The sequence below is a fragment of the Caretta caretta genome, chromosome 2, assembly GCF_965140235.1.
Source record: "Caretta caretta isolate rCarCar2 chromosome 2, rCarCar1.hap1, whole genome shotgun sequence".
In the NCBI taxonomy this organism is placed as follows: Eukaryota; Metazoa; Chordata; order Testudines; family Cheloniidae; genus Caretta; species Caretta caretta.
In genome coordinates this window covers 79708072-79730241 of record NC_134207.1, presented here as the reverse complement: position 1 = coordinate 79730241, position 22170 = coordinate 79708072, and the positions used below count along the sequence as shown (strand labels likewise).

At 41.0% G+C, this 22170-nt stretch overlaps 1 long non-coding RNA gene across 1 annotated transcript in view; it reads right to left on the bottom strand.

Moving 5' to 3' along the window:
- LOC142070780 (uncharacterized) overlaps positions 1–11292 on the bottom strand; it is a 75682-nt gene extending 64390 nt beyond the window's left edge. Inside the window, exon 1 of the long non-coding RNA XR_012666714.1 lies at positions 11210–11292. This is a non-coding gene — a long non-coding RNA (uncharacterized LOC142070780). The remainder of the gene's footprint in view (positions 1–11209) is intronic.
- Between the last annotated feature and the right edge of the window lie 10878 nt (positions 11293–22170).

Sequence of the window (22170 nt, the reverse complement as noted above, 5' to 3'; positions counted from 1 at the left end):
GTGAGATATTTCAACATTAAAGAAAGCCCTATTAAAAAAAAAAAAAAACACGTCCATTTTTCCCCCTGAAGGCTGATTCAGAACTTCATTAAAAAAAACCACAGGAGGGGTAAGTGGAAATTCTGTTTATTTTCAGTTTTCTTTTAATTCAACGTTTCCTACTTAAAACAGGTATACAGCTAAAAAATATCTTGAAAAGCCTTTTGTTTTTTTCTAAAAATCTTCATAAAATAAATACTATTTTGTAAGTGTTTGTAGATGCCAAAAATAGAGGCTGGCGAATGAGGAGAATAAAAAAGAAGGACTATCACGCAAAAAGGTAGTTACACTGACTGCAATCAAAATTAGGTCATTTTTCAAAACTGTTAGGTGTCAATGTAAACTGCCTCTGGGCAGCTTTAATTTATGTGACTGCTACTTACACAGCAGATAAGGCATTTTGATAGCATCCTTATAGCAGCGCAGGGGTAATATGTTTCACAGGGGTGAAACTGTCCTAAGCAATACTATATCTGAAATATATATGGAACAGGAAAGCTTTTCCTTTGAATAACTGGCATACATATTATCTCCCACCTTTGCAGAGCATATTTATTATGCTGAATCAAAGGAAGCAAATAAAGAGAAATGTTATTTGAAACATTTCATCAAATTAAAAACTAAATTCCTAATTCTCCATGATCACATCCCCTCAAGCCAAATTTTGTTCATATGAATGTTTGTGGGAAATGAATTTTAAGCTCACAGCCAGAATTTGGGGTGATGTTAGTTAAATTTCAGCTGGAAATGGAAGTAGTGTAATAGCCAGCTTGGAATTTTATTGTGTTTGGGAGTGAAGGGTAGGCACTCTTGCAGAAAGAGTGTATTGAAAGAGGTAGGGTACACTGGAAGAGGAACAGGGGGGACAGAAAGAGAATCCACTCATTACCTAAATGAACCCACTTCAAAAGAGGTTGCAGGGAACAAGCACTCTACAAACTTTGTGAAAGGCAGGTGAGCCAAGGTCCTAAAAAGCCCCATTCCAAGGTGGGCACTTCAATTCCATAGGCTCTTCCCCTGCAGACTCACCAAAGGGATAAACTGAATCAAAGGTGAGAGACACTCCTAATCCTTATCAGCACCTGGCACAGCATCCACCTTAGAAGGAGCAGCAGGAGGGACACCAGCTGGTAGTGCACCACCTGCAGGATGGTGTAGCAGTGGAGTTGAACCAGGTAGTCTCCCTTTCTTGAAGATCTCCAGGCTTGCTCTTCTGCCCCTAGTCTGGCTGGAGAGAAGGATAAGTGAGCCCTGGAACAAAAAATAATCTTATAGGATATGTCTACACTGCAGCTCAGAGTGAGCCTCCCAGCCCAGCCCCAAGCTTTGTTTATTAAAATCTTTTGCAGGCCACCTTCAAAATATCCTAAAAATCTTCTATTTCTGATGGTTCCTCCTAACCTCAAAAATGATTAACCTGCTCTTCTTCACACATCCCAGTGACTTCTCCACACTCTTCCTCTCTTTATTACAATTACACTCATCCAGGCAGGGAGCAGAAACAATGCCATATGAATAAGGTGACCAGTTAGGTAGCAATAATAACAAATAGCAAACGCCTGTGGTAAACGCCACCCTTGAGCAGCCTTCTGTTAGCTGGTTGAATTATTTTGCACAGACAAATTTATAAAAATCAGTCTGTAGGGCAAAATTAACTGAATAAACTGTTTGCTATGAACAGTTCACCGGAGAACTATGAAAATCCTAATCTCCCTTTGTTTGAATTTTCCCAACATGCTTCATTCAAAGTCCCAGTAAAGTAAAGTAAGGCAGGAGTACATTTCTCTTTAAAGCTGTATGACTCTCTTTTGATTTAAATCTAAAGAAAGCACACTGTGCAGTTAGTAAACATCATATCCTCCTAATTATATTAAATTACCTTTCAGGAAAAGCTCTGCCCTGTTGTCAAAGGCCAGGAACTTGCTTTTAACGATGAATTGGAACCTCAGTGAGACATTCTGTATCATCATTTAGCTCAGCAAATGTAGCCCAAATCAGTTGCTTAGGTGTAATTAGATGCTGAAAAATAATTACTTTGGCCAACCATTCGCAGTTTCTTCCTTGTATCCCCTTGTGATCGATGAACAAATTACTTTATTACGAAATCATTAGAATTAAATTTGTCTCTATATACTACGGGCATCAACATTCATTTCTCCTGATTCGAGTGCACATTCTTATTATAAATTGATATTGATAACTGGAAGTGCATTAATTTGGAATTGCTATAAACCTTAACTAAAACAGACCATTTTTACAAACTAGGAATTTATTCTTATGCATCACCTATCAGTACAAAGCCAAAGAAACATGAACTTTATTGTTAAGCTATACATAGGGATAGTCTTTGCATTCCTGTAGCCCAGTATACTGAGACAGACATATTTTCAGCCAGGTTGAGGCTTGGCCTCTGTCTGCTAATGTAGTAGTCAGATTTGCAAAGTGCACCCCCAAAATGAAGAGTAGGCTTATGAAAATTTACCCCACTGTCATTGCGTGCATATTCCTCCCTACGGATTTACTCTGAGTGCCATGAAAATGGTTTCTCTCTATGGCTCTGGTTATTTACGTCACTATCCAGTTAAATCAAACAGCTACTGATTTATTGACCATTAGGTGCTTTTTAGGTGGAATTTACAAGGGAGATGTGGGGGGAAAGGTGATCAGTCAGAAACCAGGTCATGTCCTTGTGACAATTCTCAAGGTGACTCTCAGTCTTGCATACCCTGTTACCTGCTGTCTCCAGCATGAGGGAGTCTTGCTTGTGCTTAGCTGGGTGTCACACTTCCAGCCTTCTAGACACTCAAGTTCTCTCCTCTGGGCTACGCCAGGACTCACTTTGTCTTGCAGATTAACAATAGGCGCACCCCAGTCCCCGTGTGTTATCCAGCCACTGACACTAGCTACTCAGAGAAGTACCCCCAAAAGATCAGCATACATATCAACTTACAAGATTCAGCTCTGCACCAGCACTTTCCTAAACATCACAGCACTTAGATATATTTATCGTGAAAACAAGAATAAGTTTATAATCAAAGGTTCAAATCTCAAGAGATAGTGAGTAAGGACACTGGAAACAAAAGGTTATATTTAAAAACAAAATCATAAGAAGTGTTCTAAAGACTAAACTTAACTAACAGATTAACCTCCTGTCTAACAAAATTTCTCTCCCCAATGTCTTTTGCAGTTTTTCAACCAAGGTTGGCTGAGATCCTGATTTCATGACTGTAAACACTTTGCCAATTTACTTCGTAGGTGTAGGATGTGGGGACGTCTTCTTTCTCGCTTACATATACCCACAATGCTTACTATCTGACCTCAGAAACAGGATAACCACCCATGGCTTGATTTTCGTATGGGCTGCTTCCCTGTTGACCTCACATCTTTCATTAGGCATCCATTGTGTTAGCCTATAGTGCTTAATTTACTTCCCAACAGACAGCTCTAAATTTCTTCCTCCTGACTCGAGGAAAACCTGTTTTCACCTCTGCTGATGGTTTATATCTTGATACAGACTCTAAAAACATATTTTCAGTACATATACACACATAATTCCTTACATAATATCTGTACATACTGTTCACAAAGATATTAATGACTAGTGTGACCTCAGCTTTCATTTAAGACTTATATGACATTCTTTGGTAAAACACGATGTACGTACTAGAATGGACATTCTGGCCCCCTTGCAAGCTGGCATTAAGTTCTTGGATCATAGTTCTATCTCCGCTCTGCAATTAACTTTATATATTCAGATGCTGAAATCTTTACTCTTGATACAAACAAAGTCATTGAGGGACTGAGCAAAATGATAGAGTTTACCTAATATGACATATGCATAACACAACAATTGCTCTAAATTTAGCATTGCATAAACATTTATTACAAAGATGTAATAAAAGAGGTAATTTACAGGCAAAACCATTAATGTTTCTTTAGTCATCCCAGTGACTAGCCCCACTAAGGGCATTTGGAAATTGTTGCCTAAAACCTGATAACGATTGAAAAATTTCTCAGCTTGCTCCTTTTACATCAAATTCTATAATGTTCTGTAATCAATTTTTTTTTCCCAGTTGTGAAGTAGGTAATATGGAGCTGTGTATGTTATAAGCTACTGTAAATATCTAGTGCTGGATTGTGGTACCTCATCAGAATGGATTCTACCCTGCCACAGATCAGGTCTGTTGCAGATCAAAATTAATCTGAAATTTATATTTGATACAGTGTAGAACAAACATCATGTCTACACTAGAGAACTGAATCATTCGTAATTGAACTCATTTGATTGCACTGGTTTAAGCACAAGTAGTTCAGTGTGTCCACACTAGCTCGGCTGATTCATTACAGCTTTGCCATGTCCCCGCTAGCACTGTTCTAAACCCTTTCAGTCGCCTTGCTTTCTGGCTAGCAGCAGGTATCTCAGAAGAGGTGGGAAAGGCCACCATTGCACTGCTCATCTGTAGTGAGAGAACTCGCTAAACCATTTCTGTATGAATTGTTTTAGTGCCGTCCACATAGGCACTTTAGAATGGTTCAGATTGACACAGCTCTTAGACCTGCTCAAAGCGAGTATAATGCAAACAACTTTTGGAACACATGTAAGCTGGTTGGAGCCAATTTGTGTATGGCCACAGGTGTTTCACAAGCATTTTACGGGGGCAAACAGCTGTTAGAACAGTGTATTTCTCTAGTATAAACAATGCTATGAGCCGCATATATTTAAGGAGCAAGAGTGAAGTAGATTCTAGTTAACACTTCCAGCCTGGACAATTAACATGCAAAAGCATCGTAGTTAGTCTAGAACAAAGAAGAGACAAAATTTGATGCTGGGGATGTCAGACAGAGCATGAGGTTAAAGACAGGGAAGCTGATTGACTGTGCAGAAACTGAGCTGTCTGTTAGGTGCCATGGAGCTATCAGGCTGAAGATCAATCCCCACAGGGGCGTTGGGGGATTAAGAGAATGGAGCACACTCCTTCCAAACCTCTCCTGGCAAAGATTTATCCTCCTTATATGCAAGAGCTGCCCTATGCAGAAGACTCTTGCACCCATCCGAATGTGCACCCATCCGTACATTGGATGTGAAGCACAGCATGACACTCATACGATTGTACAACATGAGTCACAACACTGAATTGAAAGCAATGACATGTAATACAACCTGCAAAGCCCCTGCACATAGATTGTCTATGGCACCAAAGTTGTTAAAGGAGTGAGTAGCCAATAAGCAATTCAGACAGCTTTCTTAACACAAAAGGTACAAAGTGCTAAAGTCATCAATATAAATGGTGTAAATCAACCGAATAGGCAGCTGAAAAATGACAGCATTATGAGAGTTAAGATGAGGAGATAAAGTATAGGTGGATTTTTATCTTCTGGGTTTATAAGGCTGTGTTTGATGGACCATAAGTTCTCGCCTGAGGCTTAATGGGCTAAGTTCAACCCTTGTGTAAGTCTGTCAAGTTTTGATTGACTTATGTCAGGATGATTTGAGGCCCAAAGAATTATGTACATTATGGTAGTGGTCGGATATTCTCCACTTTTAAGAGCTGCCATGCCTTAGCTATATATTAAAATTCCAGTGCCAGAAAGCATATATTCAAAATTGCAAAAAGCAGCAGAAAGGATGTAGTATAGAAATGAGTGGTGAATAGTCGTTCTCTTTTGTCTGCCAGCATAATCTCAAATCAAGGGCCTGATCCTTTTGACCTTGCAATCTCCAGTATCTTTATTACATCCATACTCCTAAATGACCTCAGACAGCAACTTGGCCTACCTTTTAGGAATGCACTCCATTCTGCTCTAGGTCAGATACTGTTTAACTCTGTTCTGTCTCGCCTCAGATAACACAAGTTTATGTTTTCTTCAGATGACTTCTGTGCTTTGGGTTTACTCTGCTGGAGTGACAACAGCACCTTGTGGGATAGGACACTTTGGTCAACATCCATGATCAAGAACCCAAACTGAGCTAAGGTTCAGACCTTCTTTCAAACTCACCTAAGAGACTGGCTACCTTCAAACTTAGCTCTCCTCTGGATGGCTCACAACCAGAATCCCAACAGTCCACAACTACAATTTATCTTAAAGAAAATAGTTTATTAAATCTAGCAACTAGAGAATAATTTAAAATAAAAAGAGAATGCAAAGCTTCATACTGTAGTTATGACAGACCTTCCCGATTACGCAGAAATGGGCTTTGGCAGTTATCGGTGAATGTGAGTATAAAACGGTCACATATCCTGAGTTTAGTCTTCTATTTAACCTGACTTTTCCCTTCCCTCTTCCCTTTATAAAAATACTTCTAAATCTGATGTTGGGATGAGATGAGATCCTCTCATACCCAAGATGCTTGAAAGGACTAGGCTAGAGAGTTTCCATGCTCCTTGGAGTCCGGGGACCCCGCCTCTAATTACTGCATGTTTGACCATAAATGATAAGACCAGAAAGATATCACTAAATCTGCTCATACAAAACAGCTACAAGACAAACCTTATTTCCTTTTGAAAATAACCTAGTTCAGAATTTCAAGAGATACTCAACTGGGTTCTATATAAAAATGGCATGTCCTAGATGTGCATATTGTCAGTGGGTAAAATTTTCAAAAGCATTTTGATTTAGAAACCTAAGTTCTTAAGTGCCTAAGTCACTGAAGAGCTTTACATTATTTTACTCAGTATCTAAAGAGGACAAAATAGGTCATTTTCTGTGTCCAGAACTCCACATGCAACTTTATGAAGTCTTTATGAAAACAGCACCCTAAAATCCTGGCATCTGTCTAGACAGGGAGGCCTTGAATGCAGTGTTCATCATAGGAACATCTTGCCTCTGTGTCCTATAGCAAGGGATTTGATGTTCATTTTCAGATCCTAAGAAATCTTGTATCATTAACGAATTAAAAATAATAATAATAAAAGAATGTTTTTGGGGGGATATATTGATGTATAAACATAATAACTAAAAAAATTATTTTAGTAGCCCCAGTTTAGTTTAACTGAAATGGTCACTGAAAAACAAAAACAAAATAAAACTCACTCAGGAGCTCTCTAAATTGACACCATTTACCTGTCTTTGTGGCAGACTATGAAGTTTTATGATGTGCACTATTCAATGGAAAAATGTGGTTAGAAGGTAATAAACTCAAAAGGAATCAGCAACAGTACTAATGGACCAATAGTACCAATGCAGAAAGTCACATTATCCATGTAAGGGTAAAAATAAATATCTAACACCATTTTTGGGGTGGGGAAGAGAGGACAGCTATTTTGATGTGCAAAATATACCCACCTCCCCCCAGAATTGTAATGTTATACACAGTAAACAGAGATGGAAGAACCAGTCTGGAAAAAAATAAAAGCCACGAACATCTGCTCAAACTGAACCCTAACACAACCTTTATGGATTCAAGAAAGGTATTCATTGCTTTGTATATTCATCCATTTCTAGGTTCCAGTATAGGCCAGGCAGCAGAAATATCAAAATACTGTGAGAAAGGCTCCTCTTGTACGTGTAACCCTTCTGCCCGTCAGAGTTGGCAGCAACAAGGGCCGGGTTCAATATCTAGGGGATCCATTCCAATAACACAATGCAAACCGGCTCGAGCCCCCACCCAGTGACCTGGGACAAATATATACCACCCCCGCTGGGCGCCTCCAAGAGGCAATACTTCCCCTCTCGCAAACACATAGTCTGAGTGTAGCAAAAAGCCTTTTAATAACAGAGAGAAACAATGTGGCATTATGTTGGGGAAACACCACCAACAGGATTCATAACACAACCCATGAGCAAAAACCCATCCCAAGCAAATTGGGGCATGCCTTTTCCCTTTGGTTCTTGAGTCCAGCAACCCCAAATCACCCAAAGTCCCAAAAGTCCAATGACCCAGAAGTCTCTGTCCCTGGTCAGGGCAGCCCCAGAGTTCGAAATTTTATCTGCAGAGCTTTACCTCCCAACGTGGGTGGAGATGCGGGTGGGGGGGGGGAAAGGTAAGGGGCACCTTACATGATCTGAAGCTGACCTCCCCGCAGATCCATAGGCCTTTGCTCCGCTCCACCAGCCACCCCACAAACTGCTTCACTCGGCTCTGCTCCGCGTCCCACAAGCGGCTCCCGCCGTCCCACAAACTGCTCCGCTCCGCATCCCACAAGTGGCTCCCGCCGTCCCACAAACTGCTCCACCAGCCAGTCCACGAACTGCTTTGCTCTGCGTCCAAGTATTAATACTTGTCCCCAGTCTCTCTCAATTCACAGAGTTTTGGAACCCATGACCCTTGCCTAGCGAGTGCTACTTAGTTGATGGTGAGTCCCTCCATCATAACAAAAGGCCAAGTACAGTTCCAAGCACAGTTCCCATAATCAGGGTAATAACAATTTATTCTTCCTGCCCGAATAACGGAGACACTGGGGATCCCACAGCAGCCAAAGTGACCATTTGGGCAGCTGTGGCCTCATTCTAGGCGGGGTGGGTGTGACTATGCAAATGAGATCGGCCCCTGAAGTTCTTTTCCACAACTTGCCACACCTCACCACCAGATGTCAGGGTGGAGCTCATCCTGACACTGCTTACATCCGATATCTTGACTGACCAGGTGCAAAAAATGATGGAAGTCTAAAGAGGGAAGGATGTTGCCTTGAGAGTTCCAGACCAGTTATGCAGACCGAAGATAGTCCATGCCATAGCTTCAAGGTAACTGTCCTTGTATTCCACCCCTCTCCCTCAAGGGCACTCATTTAAGGTTTCCAGCTCCCAGGCGACACCTCATTTGGGTGGAGAACCATGTCTCTCTTCCCCTCCTGGCTGGGGGGTTTTGAGGCTGCACAGCTCCCTGCCTTATACTGTGCTATCCCCAGCAAGCCAGACTGCCTCAAGGCTAGTGCCTGCAGGTTGCTTTCTCTCTGAAGGCTACAAGGAGCATATTGTCAGCAGCTACAAGTTACAAGCTTTTTCTAAGCAAGCATATTTATGCTTCAGACAAAAGCATTAGTGAAAACATAATAAAAAACCACCACCAAGAACCTATGCCCATATTAAAAGATTACCAGAGGTCACTTCTCAGTCTTATGGGGACCTACTAGGGCAAAGCCTTCCCAACACTTCTGCAAGAGCTGGACCCCTGCTTGGACAAAAGAGGTCCAGAATCAATTTCAGCCCAGCCTTTTAGATCAAAAGCCCCTTCTCTTTGTCTGTTGGTCTCTGGAAACCCCAGTTTGAACCAGTATATGCAAGCTTTCTCATGAGGTGGTACATATCTGGAGGTTTTTAGAACATGAGTGATTCACCTTTATCACCTCCCATTGTTTCTGTGGTAACCTATACCTCCAAAGTTGCTACAATCCCTGGCCCACAGTGATATGGCATGAGATTGCAATATCTGTCACAGGATGGATAAGCACAAAATGTTTTAGTTCCTAACTCAGCAAGGAATCAAAGCATGTACCTTACTTTAAACACTGGAATAGTCCTATGGAAGTCAATAAGATTACACACATGCTTGAAATCACACTGGCACATGCTTAAATACCTTGCTAAATCAGAGACTTCATGCTTATAAGAACTGGATGTCCACGCCTTTTGATGGTTCACCAACTACTAGTTATAGGCTAACCATCCACTAGGCATTTTGATTATCACGCAAGGAGAATCCCAGATTCTTACATAATAGACTTTACCTACAGAATCAAACATTGTAGTGCAATGCCCCCATGTTTCCTTTCACCCTTAGAACTCAGCTTCCCAACTATTAGCCTGTAATTAATAAACATAAACATAACCAATTACTGCCACTACACTCTACTGACTGTAAACAACCATCAATGGAGGTTGACTTGAACTGGAGGAGATCGCAGGCAGAACTGTGTGGAGGATGGAAGTGTTGTATTGCAAAGGATTTAGTTTTTCAAGTTTGGCTTTATTCTGAATTGTAATGTAGATGGAAAATTGTGAAATTTTCCAGGACGGAAAATTCCAAAAAACATTTTTTCTTTTGTGTCACTAGAAATGTTTCATTTTGACTTTTATTTTTTAGTATATAAAACTAAATAAAAATGAAAACAAAAAGACAATTCGAAATGAAAAATCAAAATATGCTATTAAGGCAGCTGTCAAAACATACTGTTTTGATATTCTCAGATTTTTTCCTCCCCCCCCAAAACAGAATTCAAATGAAATCACCCCAATTTCATAAAATTATACAATGATAGAAATGTAGCGCTGGAAGGGACAAGTCCAGCCCCCTGAACGGAGGCAGAACCAAGTAAACATAGACCATCCCTGATAGGTATTTGTCCAGCCTGTTTTTAAACATTTCTAATAATGGGGATTTCACAACCTCCCTTGGAAGCCTATTCCAGAATTTAACTACCCTTATAGTTAGAAAGTTTTTCCTAATAGCTAATCTAAATCTCCTTTGTTGCAGATTAAGCCCTTCTTGTTCTACCTTCAGTGACCATTGAGAAGAATTGTAAACAGCCCTTAACATATTTGAAAACTGTTATCAGTCCCCCCTTAGTCTTCATTTGGTTTGGCAAAATTTTGATAATTCTGTAAATTGATGGCGCTAAGTACCCGCAGGTTAGAGTGTGATCATGGAAAAGAGTGTGGCCAATCTTAAAGAAATCAGTATGATTCAACATTTATCAGGCTGACTCTAGAATTCTTTAGAGTGGGATAAACATTGGAAAAAATAATCTGTGAGTTTTCATCCACATTTTTTAACAAATTGCTGTGTTCACAACTCTTTTGTGATTTTTGAAATCTGATAGATTTCACCCAGATTTTGTCTAAAAGAAAAACAGAAAGAAGTTTCAACAATGACAGAAGATCACATTTTGACATTTTTAAAATGAAACGTTTCAATTTTTCATTTAGAAGAAAACTTTTTGCTTCAAAATTGGTTTGATTTGCTATTAGTATACATTATAATAATAGAAAAGAAAAAAGTTTAAAATTGAATTGTAACTTTAGATTTTGTTGAAACAAAAGGTTGGATTGACCCAAAGCAAAGGGGTTTTTTTTCCCCCAGAGAGTTTTCCTTTGCAGAGAAGTTAGAAATATTTGGATTTCCCTCCAACTGAAAGTGAAGCCAAATTTCAAAATTCCAAAATCCGTTGCTAATCAGAACTTCTCTCTTCTGTACAGGTCTAATATATATAAAAGCTCAAAGATTAATACTTACAGTACTCTTCCCAGTGAATCCTCTATTTCATTTTTCAGACTGCAAGTATTTCCAGAAGGGATTTCTTTTATTTTGTCTTGTACGGTGCAAGCTCTACAAATATTAAACAACAACTTTGTTGGGGTCTTGTTAAAAAATAAGGACACTCCCTTCTGATATGGATGAAGACATTTTTGAAGGGGTTGTGTGACTCTAGAATGTGAAAAAAAACATTACTTGGTGATTATCCTTTAAAAAACCCAAATCGTCAGTGGTTTTGTATGTGTGTGTGTGTGTGTGTGGTAAAATATCCTATACGAACCTAAGTACCGGGGAGGGATGGTAGGACCCCAGTCCTCAGTAATAATGGACCTATCAGTAAGGGAGACTTTGTACTTATCTCTAGAATACTTTGAGGAATCTACCCCCTCGTGCAGTTCCAGTTCTATGTGTCATTCCCATGAGTCGGCTTGCCACGTATGACATTGCACAGGATAGAAGGATGCAGTCTTCATGTCACTTCAGACATTATACATCTGCTTCTGAGGAGATACCCCTCAGAATAGGGAGAAGCTCTGCAACTGCATAACCCTGTGGAGTATTTGTGGGCAGCAGCCACAGAGACTGTTTTAGGCTGTATATAGAGACTGTAGTCAGCACAATCTCTGAATTATTATTCTGCTTGCTTCATTTAGTAAGATCATACCTTGGTGACTAAACTCATTATTATACAATAAAAGCAAAACAGCTGAGCGCTACTCAGAATACAAAAATAAAATTAGTTTTGCAACACTAACCAAGACAACTGATGAGCTGCTGTTCCGCAACATTTGCGATTTGCAGAATTAGGAGCTGGCATTACTCCATGTAATGATCATTTTCTATACAATATATATGGGGAGGAGAAGGGGGAAAGAAGAACTGTGGAAGCAATAGCCATTTACTTTTCTCCATGGACATTGTAAAAGGAGAAAATAAATAAGATGAATTATTGGTGGCACTTCTCATTTATGCTTCTGTGAAATGGCATGGGTAATAACCACAGCGTTCTTCTCAGTTAATATTATCTATAAAGATGGGTGGGTCAGATATGATTCATCTGTGGTTTGAACTACCCTCTAATAAGTCAAAACACTATGCCTGCTTTTATGGGAGACATTGAAATATTTCCTCTGGACATGCCCACTCTATTTTTGATACATTGTGCCGTTACTTGAAGCATTAGTTAGTGCCATGGAAAACATAACAAGAGGAATGTAACACTACATGAAGCTCCTTTCCTCACCTGTTACCACCCCATGATAGATTAGGAGAGTGTTTCCTGAGACACCCACTAACAGCTGAGATGGCAGAGATGTAATCTGGCATAAAGCAATTGGACAGAAGCAGGGCTTTTCTTGTGCAGTGCTGTGAGATGTCACACAGCCATTGTATAACTCAGCCGTAAAAACATTTGCTCCAGGCTCAAACTTGGCACACAGTGTTACATTTAGGGAACAATCTTCATTTAAGCAAATTAAAAAATATCAGTTTGCTCATTTGAAAATTTATGAGAGCAAACATTCCCCTCCCTTAGGACTCAATAGGGATTTGATTTGTCAAAATTAATTTGGCAAATGATTAGTCCATAACAAGGAGTAATTGCCTCTGGAATTCTTTTTGGGGAGGAGAACGAAGTACAGCAGCTGCCATTTTAACTTTGAGAAATAACTAAATGTGCATGCCGAGATTATCTGCTTTTATAAGGATTCCTAATCTGATTTTTCAATGTCCATAAATGCATGCAGTAGCTCTAAGCATGGATTTGCATGGTAGACAGGAGTTTCCCTTCTGAAGGGAGGGTCTCCTAAGAGGACAAATAAGATTTTCTTTTATCACTGTTTTGAAGATACTTATTTTATATTTGCATTAGTAAGCAATGCAATCTGCTTTAGCTAGCATTTTCGGCTAAATTCTAGAAGAAGGATTAACAAAAAGAGGCATTCTACCCCTTTGATAGTTGACAAACTGCATAGGAAAGGAGTTTCTCCTATGAAGTGTCCCCTCTGCTTCAGGGAAAGTTCCTGTAAAAGATGCTACTTGCAGGTCATGGTGACGGGGGTGGTGTGAAGTTTGAACTTTTTCTGATGGATAGTACCCTCAATTAGTGCCACTAATTAGCACCATAGCTAATTACAATCATATTGCTGGAGAACATGTACAAGTAATTAGCAGTTCTGATTCACTATGAACCAGTCAGCACTGGTCAGAAAATGGAGTTTCCCTCCCACAAAACATTTTGATTATTTGAAAAGACATGGGACAAAAGGTCTTCTCAGACAAGTAAAAAATTTTGGCAGGAAGAAATATTTTGGTTTTGGGGAATCAAAACAGATTTTTTTGGTTTGCTCACAGGTGCCCGACTCCCCAGTGAGTTGTCTCCCAGGGCTACCCAATTCCAAAAGCAGCCAGCTCCCTGGGGAGCTGGGCAGCACAGCAGTCTTGCCTGCACCATACCTTGTAACTGAACTGAAGAGATTCAGCTTCCACGGAGATATCTGTCAAGTTAGGAAGGGAATACAGAAAGCTGCTTCTCTCTAACTCCATCCCCTACATACCCTGTGCTGACCAACAGAGTCCTAAATGCATGGAATTGGGTGGAGGGAGGAGGGGCTCTGAACCACCCATCCCCCACTTCCATGCCATTCCTACTATCTTGCCCCTCTCAGTCTTCGTACTTAATGGGGAATGGAGCACTGGGGCCTGCATTGCTCATGAATGCCACCAACACAACTGTGTTAAATAAATCAAAAATTGCTGTGAAGCCTGCAAATGTCAATACAAACGATGGACAGACAAGTTGAGTGATGTCTCCTTTGTTCGTTAAACTCTGAATTTTTGCTGATCATAATCGGTTTCATAGTGTGACTGGAACCGAAAGGGATTATTCCTTTTGCACTGGAGTTTAAGGAGAGCATATTTGTTCAGAGGTGAGAGGAGACCAGATTAGAACGTGCTACTGGAGCATAATAAATTCACAGTAATTGCAAGCTAGTGTTCCGTAATTCTTCAGACACCATTTCTAATATTCTCATCCTCTCATAGTTAGCTCATTTATACTTTTGTCCTTATTGAATTAACCGTTGTCTTTTCTTTCATACGGTCTCCTGAGGGAAACCCCTTGTAAATCCTTTCAGTTTAATTCCATTAATTGGCACATTGTCTGGTCTTATGTTTCCCCTTCTGGGTCCCTGAATTTAGATTCTCCTCAGTTCTTAAACTCCTCAGCTATGTTTCTGCAGCTTTGACTGACTACCTGCTTGATCTGCAGACATAGCATATGCTTTCTTATCTTTCACTTCCAGGCTAATGTTTAACTATATATTCACAGTTTATCACCCTTATTTGTTAAGCCTGGGCTCAGAAGTTCTCAGTTTTGAAGCCATCATGAAAATCAGTAATAATCAATTCATTTACATTAAAATATAACTACAATAATTAAAAAATAAATAATGTAAGAAGGCTGATGCCTTTACTGATTTATTAATAGTCCTTGCTTTTGACCTTCAATAGGAGTCTGTTTTGGGTCCTCTTTCAACTCAGAAAATGAAGTCTTAGTAACAAATACATGCAGTTTTTTCATTACAGAAAAGAAGTGAGAATGAAAATTTTCAGTTCAGCATCATAACTTTCCCAGGTACATTAACAAATGAAAAAGAGTACAGGAAATATGCAACATGAAAAAACTGCAATTTAGTTAAAACATTATTTCAGTAATAAGAAAAATAGGTTGAAAAAACACAGCTAGCAGTATTCCTAGTCCATATTTATTTTTTATGGTCATAATAAACTGAATTCATGACACACTGAAAACACTGTTATTGCTTTATTTTACAAGGCACAAGTAGCCATTTAATAACTTTGCAGTAACACTGCAGCTGTATTGTCTATGAGCCCTATCTGGTGAAAGACAGAAGAGAGCAAATGAAAGAAAAATGGGATGGGAAGGCAGCAAAATCAATGGAAAGGTGGAACCAAACCAATGTGCTTCCCTTTCCTTTCTACCACCCCAAGGCCCAGAATCTCCTTCATGCTCACACCACACTGTAGGAGTTCAGTGGGACTTTAAGGGATGATTTTCAAGGGTGTGAGGAGTTGGGTTCAGACATGCTGTCCTCAAAACCTGTGAAGATCCAGGTAGATAATCCAGGTAGAAAAGTTAATACTGCTTCAGCATACTCCAGAGAGATATGAGGACTTCAGATAAATTGGGACAAGACTCAAGTGATGGATATTTCTCATAGACTAAATCCCTCTTAAATACAATAATTTTCCTTTCATTCATGTAAAGAGATAACCTACTTAGGCATCAGGCATGGTCTGATTTGGTGGTCAGGATACGGACCCTGGACTTCAGGAAAGCAGACTTCGACTCCCTCAGGGAACAGATGGGTAGGATCCCCTGGGGGACTAACATGAAGGGGAAAGGAGTCCAGGAGAGCTGGCTGTATTTCAAGGAATCCCTGTTGAGGTTACAGGGACAAACCATCCCGATGTGTCGAAAGAATAGTAAATATGGCAGGCGACCAGCTTGGCTTAACGGTGAAATCCTAGCGGATCTTAAGCATAAAAAAGAAGCTTACAAGAAGTGGAAGGTTGGACATATGACCAGGGAAGAGTGTAAAAATATTGCTCGGGCATGTAGGAATGAAATTAGGAGGGCCAAATCGCACCTGGAGCTACAGCTAGCGAGAGATGTTAAGAGTAACAAGAAGGGTTTCTTCAGGTATGTTGGCAACAAGAAGAAAGCCAAGGAAAGTGTGGGCCCCTTAATGAATGAGGGAGGCAACCTAGTGACGGAGGATGTGGAAAAAGCTAATGTACTTAATGCTTTTTTTGCCTCTGTCTTCACGAACAAGGTCAGCTCCCAGACTGCTGTGCTGGGCATCACAACATGGGGAATAGATGGCCAGCCCTCTGTGGAGAAAGAGGTGGTTAGGGACTATTTAGAAAAACTGGACGTGCACAAGTCCATGGGGCTGGATGAGTTGCATCCGAGAGTGCTAAAGGAACTGGTGGCTGTGATTGCAGAGCCATTGGCCATTATCTTTGAAAACTCGTGGCGAACGGGGGAAGTCCCGGATGATTGGAAAAAGGCTAATGTAGTGCCAATCTTTAAAAAAGGGAAGAAGGAGGATCCTGGGAACTACAGGCCTGTCAGCCTCACCTCAGTCCCCGGAAAAATCATGGAGCAGGTCCTCAAAGAATCAATCCTGAAGCACTTACATGAGAGGAAAGTGATCAGGAACAGTCAGCATGGATTCACCAAGGGAAGGTCATGCCTGACTAATCTAATCGCCTTCTATGATGAGATTACTGGTTCTGTGGATGAAGGGAAAGCAGTGGATGTATTGTATCTTGACTTTAGCAAAGCTTTTGACACAGTCTCCCACAGTATTCTTGTCAGCAAATTAAGGAAGTATGGGCTGGATGAATGCACCATAAGGTGGGTAGAAAGTTGGCTAGATTGTCAGGCTCAAGGGGTAGTGATCAATGGCTCCATGTCTAGTTGGCAGCCGGTGTCAAGTGGAGTGCCCTAGGGGTCGGTCCTGGGGCCGGTTTTGTTCAATATCTTCATAAATGATCTGGAGGATGGTGTGGATTGCACTCTCAACAAATTTGCGGATGATACTAAACTGGGAGGAGTGGTAGATACGCTGGAGGGCAGGGATAGGATACAGAGGGACCTAGACAAATTGGAGGATTGGGCCAAAAGAAATCTGATGAGGTTCAATAAGGATAAGTCCAGGGTCCTGCACTTAGGACAGAAGAACCCAATGCACAGCTACAGACTAGGGACCGAATGGCTAGGCAGCAGTTCTGCGGAAAAGGACCTAGGGGTTACAGTGGACGAGAAGCTGGATATGAGCCAGCAGTGTGTCCTTGTTGCCAAGAAGGCCAATGGCATTTTGGGATGTATAAATAGGGGCATAGCGAGCAGATCAAGGGACGTGATCGTCCCCCTCTATTCGACATTGGTGAGGCCTCATCTGGAGTACTGTGTCCAGTTTTGGGCCCCACACTACAAGAAGGATGTGGATAAATTGGAGAGAGTCCAGTGAAGGGCAACAAAAATGATTAGGGGTCTGGAACACATGAGTTATGAGGAGAGGCTGAGGGAACTGGGATTGTTTAGTCTGCAGAAGAGAAGAATGAGGGGGGATTTGATAGCTGCTTTCAACTACCTGAGAGGTAGTTCCAGAGAGGATGGTTCTAGACTATTCTCAGTGGTGGAAGAGGACAGGACAAGGAGTAATGGTCTCAAGTTGCAGTGTGGGAGGTTCAGGTTGGATATTAGGGAAAACTTTTTCACTAGGAGGGTGGTGAAACACTGGAATGCATTGCCTAGGGAGGTGGTAGAATCTCCTTCCTTTGAGGTTTTTAAGGTCAGGCTTGACAAAGCCCTGGCTGGGATGATTTAATTGGGTATGGGTCCTGCTTTTGAGCAGGGGGTTGGACTAGATGACCTCCTGAGGTCCCTTCCAACCCTGATATTCTATGATTCTATGATTTATCAAAAAAAGTATCTGAAAACATAGATGTCACACTCAGAGAAGTGACAAAAGCCATGGAGAAATGGTGTTCACTGCTAATATCTTTACTGGGAAAAGTAGAAGTTATTAAAACAATGTAGAACTGGCCATCAGGAAGTTTAGACTTGAAATTAGACGAAGGTTTCTAACCATCAGAGGAGTGAAGTTCTGGAACAGCCTTCCAAGGGAAGCAGTGGGGGCAAAAGACACATCTGGCTTCAAGACTAAGCTTGATAAGTTTATGGAAGGGATGATACGATGGGATAGCCTAATTTTGGCAATTAATTGATCTTCAACTATTAGCAGTAGATATGCCCAATGACCTGTGATGGGACGTTACATGGTGTGGGATCTGAGTTACTACAGAGAATTCTTTCCTGGGTGACTGGCTGGTGTGTCTTGCCCACATGCTCAGGGTTTAGCTGATCACCATATTTGGGGTCGGGAAGGAATTTTTTTCCAGGGCAGATTGGCAGAGGCCCTGGAGGTTTTTCACCTTCCTCTGCAGCGTGGGGCACGGTTCACTTGCTGGAGGATTCTCTGCACCTTGAAGTCTTTAAACCATGATTTGAGGACTTCAATAGCTCAGACATAGGTTAGGGGTTTGTTACAGGAGTGGGTGCGTGAGATTCTGTGGCCTGCATTGTGCAGGAGGTCAGACTAGATTATCATAATGGTCCCTTCTGACCTTAAAGTGTATGATTAATGTATATATTTATCTTAAATTCTACTTAAATTTCCTGCTTCAACTTTCACAGGAATAAACAGAGTTATGCAACATTTCTTATGGAGTATGAAGACATCACAGACCCACAAGATACTTAGGAAATCATGACCAAATGGGGAGGTGGGATTACCGGATTTGTATTTATATCACCTGGCTTTTCTATCCAGATTTTTAATAAGATGGTTCTTATTAAACTCAACTCTTCCCAATCCTCATGGTGTTTTGAGATTGAAAAAAATGCATTAACCCCTTTATGCGTGTCTCTCTCTGCACTTCCATTTTTAAAACGGTTGCTCGCACCTTTAAGGAAAAACAATATTTACCTCCTCTTGGAATGTTCTTCAGAAAATCATGCCCATTGCCACTTCTAATGTCTTTCCATGCCAATCTGGAACAATCCCCAATTTAAGTTTGCTAGTAGCTCTAAGCTCAGATCTGCCTAGCTAACCAAAGTCATATTAATCATAAAAGATATTATTGGACAACTTTAGCCTCCTGTTCATATCTTTGTGATAAATATCAGCTACCAATAAAGCAAGATCCTTTCTACAATAAGCATTGATGCAAAATTATAAACGAGCTGCAGAATTGTTGGCAGGCCACAAATAACACTCCACTTGAAGTGTACCTTAAAAAGTATGTTAGCCAAAAACATTTTTATGGGTAACACATACAAATAGCTGAATTCCTTCATTTATCCTACTGGCTATTCCTTAAAAGAAAAAAGGGGAGAAGGAGAGAAGAACCTCCATTTCTTCTGACAGGTGGGATAGCATCTGGCACAATATATGCAGAACATCCAATTCTCCGTTTCTGTATTTCTTTCAGAGCAAAATTCTGAATAGAGATTGCATAAAGCTGGGCACACCCCATGTGACGGAGTAGAGAGTATTAACCTGGTAATGTTGCATGGGAGTATTACTAGTTTACTGTCTTCATTGATACTAGATGGTGGTGGGATGTAAGGGTGTGACTTCACTTAAGGGATGATACTTGAGCATGTAACCTAAGCCCAGGAGAGGGTTGGGGCCAGGTGACACCTTCTGACCAGGAAACTAGACAAAAGGCTGGAGGAGGAGCCGGGGTGAGTGGTGGGGTGAGACTGCTGGAGGGGGTTTCAGTTTGGAGCTGGCTGGGAAAACGGAGGGAGGCCCAGAACCAGGACCTGGGCTTCCTACCCCCCAATTTTGGACCTGACTGAGGGGGCCTGTTTTCTGTATCTACAAGCTCTGTTTTGGACTGTGTTCTTGTCATCTAATAAACCTTCTGTTTTACTGGCTGGCTGAGAGTCACGGTGAATTGCAGGAAGTGGGGGGTGCAGGGCCCTGACTCCCCCACACTCTGTGACACCCCACACAGTAAATGTTGGAGGTGATGTGACAGCTCCAATGCAAACCTGTCTCAGGTAGTCTTTGAATGTCAAAGTATATCCACATTTTGGAAGAAAATATATGGTGCTCTAAGGTGACTGGGGTTGGGGTTTCCCCGGCATCAAGCCTCTGTTTTGAGCATTCCAGAAGTTCTACCCTGTTTGAGTAATGCCAAGAAAAGGATAGCTGCAGCACTTGTAGTGCCCCAAAGAGTCATTTTCCACCCACATTCTTTGACTGGATAACTGAGCTAACCTATGCCACCCTCCTGGAAAAACCAGTATTAATCTATAGGAGAACAAGACTCCACTATGAAGACACTTGGTTTTCATGAGAACATTACAAACTGACTCCTGCAGGTAAACTGGGCTTCTGAAGCTATTTTGGGGGAGGGGAGGGAGGATGGTTAGGGAATTATTTATCTATGAATATTTCATATTGTGTGTCATTAAATACAATGTCTGTGTGCATGTTAAAACTTCTTTAAAAGAAAATGAAAATAAATAAAAAATAATAATTATAAAAAAGATCTGCAGGCTTTCTCTTGGAAGAAGGAGACATTGGCTAGGACCTTCCTGAGCTGGAGATCCACTTCCAGGAGGCTGTCAGGGTTGAGTTGTTGGACTACGTTATGGTAGAAGAGTCATGAGACTGGACCCTCAGGTGGATGGCCTGGAGTGTGGGACTCTGGAACAAGAGCAGAAAGGAACTAGGAACCAAGTGCTGGTGGACTCATGGGTGATGACCTGGAAGTATGTCTCTGGAGAGGGGAGTGGATAATCACTGCATCTTGAAATGTTTAACTGGGGGAACTGGCAGAAGAGTTTTATCATGAGGGTTTGGCAGATTACTTGATTCAGGTACATATACATGTGTACCCAGAGGTGGGGCTCTGTTTCAGACAATGAAAGAAACTGTGCTCTTTTTATGGGTGGTCCCAAGGGGAATTGAGGCAGGTGCACTTGTCTACTGTGTCCTGACAACGGAGGGTGCTACAGGCTGGACTGCCCTGTGACATAGTCCTTAATGGGGAAGGCAATCAACTGGAGGAAAAAGGAGGAGGAACATGAATCCAGTGGCTTCTCCTAGGACTATTTCAGGAGAAAAGAGCAATTTTTATTTTTAAGCGACCCCATCTTTACGTGGGATGTATCAAGTCAGCAGTGTGATGTGGTGGAAAGAGGGATCAGTTGGGTGAGGCAGCAGAGGGTGGATGAAAGCTTCTAAATTCCAATTTGTTGTGGGGCATTAAATCAGCTCTTAGACGGAACCATCACTGATGTACCCCTTGGGAAGGGAAGCAAAGAACTTACAGTGGAAGGTACTACGTTCCCCTCCTGTTGAAGTTGCACATTTGTGTCTTAATAGATGTGTGCTGTACTTCAGGTTTTAGTTCATCCCTAAGCCCCTGCCTTTTGAGATACCCATCTATGATTGTGTAGGTTTGAAATACAATATGGTGTCAACTTCTCACAGGTTCTTTTTCAAACTATTTATGTTTGAGACATATATTAAGTAATATGACAATATGTGCTCTTTCCTTCTAAATATTACACTGATTTTAGGGTCTTTAGAAGTTAGGTTTACTGTATCTATTTCTTTTGCCTGCTTTCAAATTCACTTTCCATGTTTTTAGTCAAGATTTGCAGATAATATTTGCTAAGGGTATCACTCAGTTTGTATTTGCTGTATCACCACTAACGTCTCAGGTAACAACTTCAAATTAGCAAAGGATGGTAACCAAAAACACATTAAGACTCCAGAGATGGAATTTCAGAGTGCCATGAAAATGACATAGTTTGCTTGAAATCAGATCCAAGCACAACACAACTTCACATACCACTGCCAAATATCATTTTCCTTATTCCAAGTCTGTGAAAGTGGGTGCTTCCAACACAGAGAGCCTTTCAAGGTCATGATTCTCACATGATCATGCCCTGTGTACAGTTTATATGATCCTGGTGTTGTATTGGAAGGCTGTCTTTACGTTTTGCAGCTTCCTTATTGTCAACAGAACTCCAACTCAGATGATTCAGTAAGGGACAGGAAATTGAGAAATATTATAAACTGGTACTGTCAACCCAATATAACTGGCAGATTTCAATTTATGAAAAATATTGTACTGATTAGCGTAGACAACACCTCCATCAATATGTGGTGCTGTATCTCAGTGCTAAGTTATTCTGGTTTCATGTCATGTTGTTGTATCTGATCGGGGGATTTTGCAGAGACTTTTAACCATGCCAGTGTGTACTGGAGTTATTACTGGTAGTATTCCAATAAATGGTTTGATTTCTATAAGCGAGTATTACG